The 7,624-nt window shown below is 41.7% G+C and overlaps 1 long non-coding RNA gene across 1 annotated transcript; it reads left to right on the top strand.

Annotated features, from left to right (window-relative positions):
• The first annotated feature begins 203 nt into the window (after positions 1-203).
• Positions 204-4,832, top strand: LOC145716416 (uncharacterized). The gene is made up of 3 exons (XR_014139053.1): positions 204-316; positions 2,516-2,591; positions 4,671-4,832. It is a non-coding gene; the product is annotated as an uncharacterized LOC145716416 (long non-coding RNA).
• Positions 4,833-7,624: the final 2,792 nt, after the last annotated feature.

Raw genomic sequence — 7,624 nt, forward strand, 5'->3', positions numbered from 1 at the left:
TTAGGTAAGGAGCCTATGCTCACCCCCGATTGACATTCTCTTCTTGCAACTTAGGAATCTTTTCAGTTACAACTGGGCATGTAGCCACCAACCTAGACTCCCTTACAGCTCGTGACTACACTCAGGCCAAACGTGTTATATCTGTAATCAGTGGGGAAAATTCCTTACAAAGAAAGTTGTTTGTCCTTTATCTTTCCTTTTCATGCTGACAGAAATTGGTGAGCATCGGATCTACTGCCTCGGACCCCAAGGTGGATGGAATTCATGTTGAGAATATCACGATTACACTATCAGTCCTGGATCTTTGAGCTTTTATGTAAGAAAGCAATAAACTTTTATCATATCTAAGCCTCTGTGTAAAAAGAACCCTATTAATAAAGAGCCTTTGAAGTAAATTTTAAGGAAAAGTTAAGATTGCAATGCCAAAAATAATAACACCAATCAAGTAACAACTATCATGAAGCATGTTCAAGCCCAAACCAACACCGATGCCAGGATGAGTCTCATACTTTCTCCTGCTTCAGTACTTTTTCTGGCCAATATCATATTAACATAAATACATCCAGCAGAGACACCTCTTCCTCTTTTTCCCTGAGCTTGATTGGTGGTATCTTTTAGAAAACTAACTGGCTTCAGAACATAATATTGCCTTTTGGTGTCAGCATTCAGCAGCAGGGCAAGCAGACACCCATTTTTTTGATGTGATATTCGGCTCCACGTGAAATACCTCTTTACGTTACCACCAGAGTAGCTCTTAGCCCTTCCCCTAGGCATTTAAATTAAAACATTGGTAATGTTCATATGATCCCTAAAAGAGAGAGAAGACCAGAGTCTTCTAATATAACACTCCACCCAGGCAGATTGCTTCATTAGAAGTTGTCACTTAGAAAATGTCAGAAAAGTGGATACCAAGCAATTCAATTTTCCTAGGAGTTTTAGTAGATGAGGCCTTCTTTCCAGCAAAGGAGGTTGTGTGAAGAGTGCTCTCAGTTCTTGGTCAAAGGCTAGCACTTAAAATGGGCAAGGCTCTACGCAAGGGGTAATGTTACCAGGATTGGAAGAGGGGTCTTTACCCAGATAGCACGCATATGGGAGGGGGCTCCACCTGCTCCGCCAATTCCTGGCAGCAGCTCCTGGTGAAAAGTAGTATGTTTGGAGGCCACCATTTACCCAGGAGTGGTGCTGAAACGAGGTGGTGAAGAAATGAGTGATGGAGGGAGAGCTGGAGAGGCCAGGGAGACATTGTGGGCGCTGTCCTCTGTGAATCCATTAGCTCCCCACAAAGCCCGCGCATTCTGACGACCTTCAAAGCAATTTCTCTGAGTTTCAGTGAACACGGGTGTCTAAACAAGGTGTTTTCTAAGCTCAGCTTCAGATAAGCTGCTCCTGCTGCCAGTCTTCAGAGCCCTAGGATTAAGTCTGGGCAATAAGTGCAGCCCTCACAGTGCTGGTCAGGCCACTGCAGATATTGTGAGATGCTCCGTGGAGGTGCCCCGCCTCCCTTTGGGGCAGGGCGAGGTCTGTCCAGGGTCAGCTGACTGCTCAGTGGGGTGGCAGGTCTAAGGAAGTTAGAGGTAAGAGGGTGGATCCAAGCTGCAGTCCTTGAGCGGGAACTGGAGATACAGACACCTGATCCCCAGCTCGACATTCTCGCCTCCGTATACCTCCATGCCTTCGTCCAGTAGGCCGATCTCCTGGAAGTACTGCCGGCCCACAATAAAGCAGCCGATGAGGGCAGGGCTCCTGATTGGGGCGGTGGAGTTCTCCAGCTTCCACCAGGCCTTGGGGGGGTTTAGGTAGCGGCACCACAGCTCCCAGTCAAAGCCCTGGGGGGCCAGTGGGTACTCTTCTATCTCAAAGTTGTCATATTTGATGTTGTCAAAGGATGGTGAGATGATGATCCATCTCGGGTTCTCCTTTATGCGGGTGAGCACAGGTTCAGCCCAGCCCACAGATGAGAACCCTGATCTAGCAAGGTTGAGGGACGTGCCCAAGGTCACAGTAAGTGGTAGAGCTGATGTTCAGCCTCAGTGAGACTGATTCACTAGCCCCAAGTTTAACATACTCACCACACCGCCTCAACATATTATGGCTCATATGAGGAGCTGTGAACAACCTATCGTTGCCTCTCAGGATGGCAGGGCATTGGACATTAATTCTCCATCTGCAAACAGGTGATTTTATATAGCAGAGCAATATGCAGTTTTAGTGGGAGTGCTGCTATTCCTAACCCTGGAAAAGCAATGATCAGAAGGAAATACAGGTGTAATATAGCCAAAGTTTGATAGATGTTTCTAAGATTAAAAATTATATGCAGTATCTAAAAATATCTGAGCCTGACCTATCATTTCATTAGTTATAAACCAGGTTGGTATTTCTTAATACAAATCATGCCAAATCCAGTTTGAGGATCATTTCCCTACCCTTTGAAAATACGTTCTTTTAAAGTTTTTAAATAGATATTTCCTACACCTCCTCTAAATATATTATATCACTTTTATTTTTTCCCATTTAGAGATCATTTGAATTTGAAGTATAAAGAAAACCTGGAATGACCTGAGCCCAGGAACAAGTACAGCCTCCTTTGGCAAGTGAGTAGCCTCTGTAATGAGCTGCTTCTTTTCCCAGTTATCGTAATAGAAAGGTCATGAACCAGAATCTGGTTCCAGAGGGAGGGCCGCATGACTGTCAGATAAGAGGAGGAGTTGCTTTGCAGAGCGCGCCAGTGACTCAGCTCTGTGAAATTCACCAACAGCCGTCCCCTAGATAAACACAAGTGGCAGAAGGAGAAATCTGTTAAGTCTCTTAATGGAGAAGGAGGAATCTGAGTACTGATTCCTGCCGATCTAGATAAGAATGGGTTGAAGTCTTTGGTTTTTTATGATATGGAGATTAGTACAATTGATGGTCCAGGAGATTTCTGTGAGATAACAAAATTCTTTGGCTTCGCAGGTGCTTCTCAATGTAATTTCTCTCGTCTGAGCTATAGAAATTGGGTTGCACTTTCTTCATGAAACTAAGCACATAATGCCATACTGAGCCTCAAAATATAGTTGTCTGTGTCAATAATTTTTATGTTCTCTATTGAATTCAGTTTCTCAAAGCTTTCGGTGTCATATTTATATTTGTATATCCTTGAGATCAGTGTTTTGCACATAGATGTACATATACTTATTGAATAATGAGGCGGAAGGATTATTCTCTTTCTTTTAGGTATTCTGAAGAAGTTTCCCTTTAGTTGTCAGTGTTATTCTCTTGTTCCCTGACCATAGACTGCCTAGAGAAATTGATTGTATTTGATCATTTATGACATAAAAAACAACAAGATCTATGGTTCACCTTAAAATTTCCACATATCAGGACACTCATAAACTATGAAATGAAGGTTACATTAATAAGCGTAACTTAATGGGAACTGTATATTATATTTAAAACCCCATTTGGATTTCTGTGATATGAGCTTCAGAGCATTGATCCTCGAGTGTACCTCTCTAAACATATAAACTCTCTGCTTCCATTAGAAATATATTTGTGTCCTGGTTTATGTTCCACAGTACAAGAAGATACTAGTTACCATCTAGATTTATCTTTATGTTATTCGGGGAAATTTATAAAAGCAGATCTAGCTTGAATGCAAGATATACTTCTAAGAATTATTTTAGTTTTGGTTAGTAGATTGCATAAATATTAAAATCATAACTCTTACTGCAGAATAAAATATAAAATATTTACCCATCTACCCACTTAAGTGTTTCCTACCTGCCCAACATGGGGTAGGGGCAGAAGTGTGGAGATCATGGACTGTGGGGACGGGGACACAGACATGAATGAGGTGCTCTATATCATCTTAAGGAATTTACAAAAAGATGAACAATATCCACTGCACATATATCCCTGTCACTTAAATCCTTAAGTTATGTAATCATTCTCTAATGATTTAAGCTCTGATTTACTGGTAAAAGAAAGTTCTTTCATCTATTATTATAACTTACCTTCTAAGTAATGTTGACCTAAAACTTGTGTTTGTTATTCTCTAAGGCTTAAGTTCCTTTATTATGTCCAATCTTCCATTTCTAAGCTTGTGTCTAAGTAAGGAAAATGCTTTAGGAACCAAATGCTGCTTTTACTTCAAGGAACCTTTAAGAGATCAAAAATATAAGGCAAAATAGTTCACAGAGAAGTACTAATTAGTGCTAACTCACTTTTATTGCCTCCTCTTCAAAGCTATTTAAAAGAGCTATCAACTAAATCTGTGAGCATCCCCACTTATAAGTAATGGAGGTGGCGGGCTCTCTGCTGCTCCCAAAGGCTGTAACAGGCCTGATGTGTTTGCATGGGGAGCATGTGAGCCTTTTAGTAGGCGGGAAACACATTATAGCTCCGTAGTGTTATCATAGGCTGCTTCTAAAATGGTTCCCAGTCTCTTAGAATTCACACACTCTTGGGAAATCCCCTCCTCTAGTGGCTTCCTTCTAGAAAAGAGAACACAGTACAAGTCATGTCATTTCCAAGATTGGGTTATAAAAATGGCGGTGGTACTCCTTCTCTTGATTTCTCACTTGCATACTCCGATGAATCCAGGTGCCAGATTCGAGTTATCCTATGAAGAGGCCCAAATAATAAGGAACTGAGGGGACCCTCAAGCCCTCAGTCAGTGTGTCATCCTGTAGGGAACTGAGTCCTACCCACAACCGGGTGTGTGAGCCTGGGAGCAGATCCTGTCGCAGCTGAACCTTGAGATGACTGCCACCTTGGACAACATCATGGCTGCTGCCTGTCAGAGGACCAAGCTCAGCTGCACCAGATCCCTCACTCAGAGGAACTGTGAGCCAGTAAATGTAAGTTATTTTAAACTACTGCATTTCACGGCAATTTATTACACGGCAAGAGATGACCAATTCAAATTCCTATTTCCTAGGGTTGAAAGTAAAGATTTTAGCTGTAAAATACGATGATGGAGGGAAATGGAAAAGACAAAGACACTTAGGATGGCTGAATCGAAGGAGCACAGATTAGACTCATGACCATAGGCACTTTTTTTCTCAGTCAAGATTTTAAGAGTCAGGTGAAATAAATGAGTACAACAAAACTAAGAGCTTTATAACAGTTCAGTCAGAACAACTCTCAAGACACAGTTAAGCATAGTGTTCCCACTTTTTTAATTTATCCTTTTCTTTTTTATTTACCCTTAAATATTGTGCATCAACATATGTATGAACATGATCAATTCCAATGGCAATTACCGTTAACTTTTAAGATACTCAAATGATTCATCAAATTAGAAACATGCAGATACATACACATATGTTATCTTGGTGACTCCCTAGGTAGGTGAACCATGGAAAATTATTTTACCCCACCCTAACTCTGTTTCTGTATGTCCAAATGTTAGACTGTACTAGCCACCACCTAGGACTGTGGAAATGAGAAAACAGATGCAAACCACCCAACTTGCCATGTGGAAACTGGCTCCTATCTGTATGGTCTAATTTCCCTCTTACATCATATAGATAGAGTATGAGTCTCATTCACTGATTATGGCCACTCAGCATTTAACTTGAATAATGAATGTCCAAGTGTTCACAGGAGTTTTGAGAAAGGCTGTGAGGAGGCTGGTGTGTCTGAGCATTAAGGCTTTACTGTTTCTATTTTGTCGAGACAGATTTTCTAATCACAGACAGAAGGTTCCTTATTTGCTTCCAAGTGTGGAATTTGGAGTTCACATTTCAGAAAAGAAATCCATTTTAACACCCACTCTTCAACACATATATAGATCTAAGTCTGTGACATGCTGTCTTAGCTGAGCTCGAATTTCCTGTTTGGGGCTGCCTGAAACAGGATTGCTACTTGCAAATAACCACAGAGCCTCTTTCTTTCTCTCTTTCTTTCCTTCTTTTCTTTCTTTCCGTTTTCTCTCTTTCTTCCTCTCTGTGTCCTCCCCTTCTTCCTTCTCTCTCCTTCCCCATTTATTCCTCTCTTTCTCCTTTCTTCTCTCCTTCCTGTCTTCCTTCTCTCCCTCTTTTCCCCCATTCCCATGTCTGAGATAGCAGCTGATAAAGTATTTTTACTTTTTTCCACATGGATTGGATTTTTTTTTCTCATCTGGCATCTAAATTAATCTTTCAGAATAATCCTGTTGTGTTTGAAGAAGCCAATTGCCAGCAATTCAAGTGAGAGGACAAAGTCATTAGCTAATGAAAAATACATCTTCCTGAAAAATGGCCATCCTAGGATTACTAATTAGCCAGTACCTATAATATGTAACAGCTGAAAAGCAATGAAAACCAACAGTGTAATTTAAGTAGAAAGGGAATTTATTAGAAGGATGTGAAGGCACTCAAGACTGAAGAGAGAACTGGGGCACCTGGGTGGCTCAGTTCGTTGAGTGTCTGCCTTCGGCTCGGGTCATGGTCCCAGGGTCCTGGGATCGAGCCCCGTATAGGGCTCCCTGCTCGGCGGGGGGGCCTGCTTCTCCCTCTTCCACTCCCCCTGCTTGTGTTCCCTCTCTCGCTGTGTCTCTCTCTGTCAAATAAATAAATAAAATCTTAAAAAAAAAAAAAAGACTGAAGGAAGAACTGAAAACCAAGCTTGAAAGAACTTTTCACCTAGAGGGGCTGGGTCTCCATAGCAAAGACCACCAGGCAGTCTTCTTCAGGGACCATTGCTGAAATGAATGAATAAATAAATGAACACAGTTGTAGTTTTTTGTTTTCCTCTCCATTTGTGACATTCAAATTTCTTAAATTTCAAAGTTCTGAGAGGGAGTTTGATTAGGAGAGCATAGGTCTGCTGGGCAAACCTCTGTTTTTATCAAAGAAGCAAAAAAATCATTGTGAAAGAGACTCCTGGTACCTTGTAAGCTTCTGAGAAGTTGGGCTGAGCATTCTACCTTAATTGACTTGCCTTCCGAGGCTGCACATGCTTTGGAAGACATAATTTCTCAAGAAAATCTCAGGCACTAGTGGGAAGTGGAAATGGATGCTGGCCAGCTTAAAATGACAAATATCAACCACATGTAATTTTTATACATTGATTTGACAGAAAGAAACCCATTTGGGTTATATGTGAGATCCAGGCTCTGACATTCTGGGCTGTCATCCTCAGGCCAGGTGAAAAGAAGTATTTCATCATCTCTCAGAACACAGGCTCTAGAGTCGGACTGAATGGACTCAAATCCCAGCTCTGTAACTTCATAATGAGAACACTGTGACAAATTGCCTGTCCTTGCTTATATCTCCATTTCCTTATCTGTAAAAGGAAATAGTAAGCATACCTGCCTCAACGGGATGCTGTAATGATTACTTGTGGTCGTTATATGCACAGCGTTTAGTATACCCTCAATTACGTTCGTTGTAAAGTGACAGAGTGTAGGGTTAAACATGTGGAGTCATGAGACCCAGGAGGAAGTTCAATTGTCTGCCTGGTGGTCATCCACTGGGTTGTAATTCGGTGAGCCAAACACACAAGTAATCAAACTGCAGATTGAGGCAGTTAACAAAGCTCAGGTGCCATCAATCATGGATGCCAGGGCCAACAGCTGTGAGCATGACACCAGGTGAAAATGAGAATCAGGACGCATAAAGTGAAGGACAAGGCAAACCACTGGACCCCAAGGCCATGGCAG

Source organism: Leptonychotes weddellii, chromosome 12, assembly GCF_054177405.1.
Source record: "Leptonychotes weddellii isolate Sample4059 chromosome 12, ASM5417740v2, whole genome shotgun sequence".
Classification (NCBI taxonomy): Eukaryota; Metazoa; Chordata; class Mammalia; order Carnivora; family Phocidae; genus Leptonychotes; species Leptonychotes weddellii.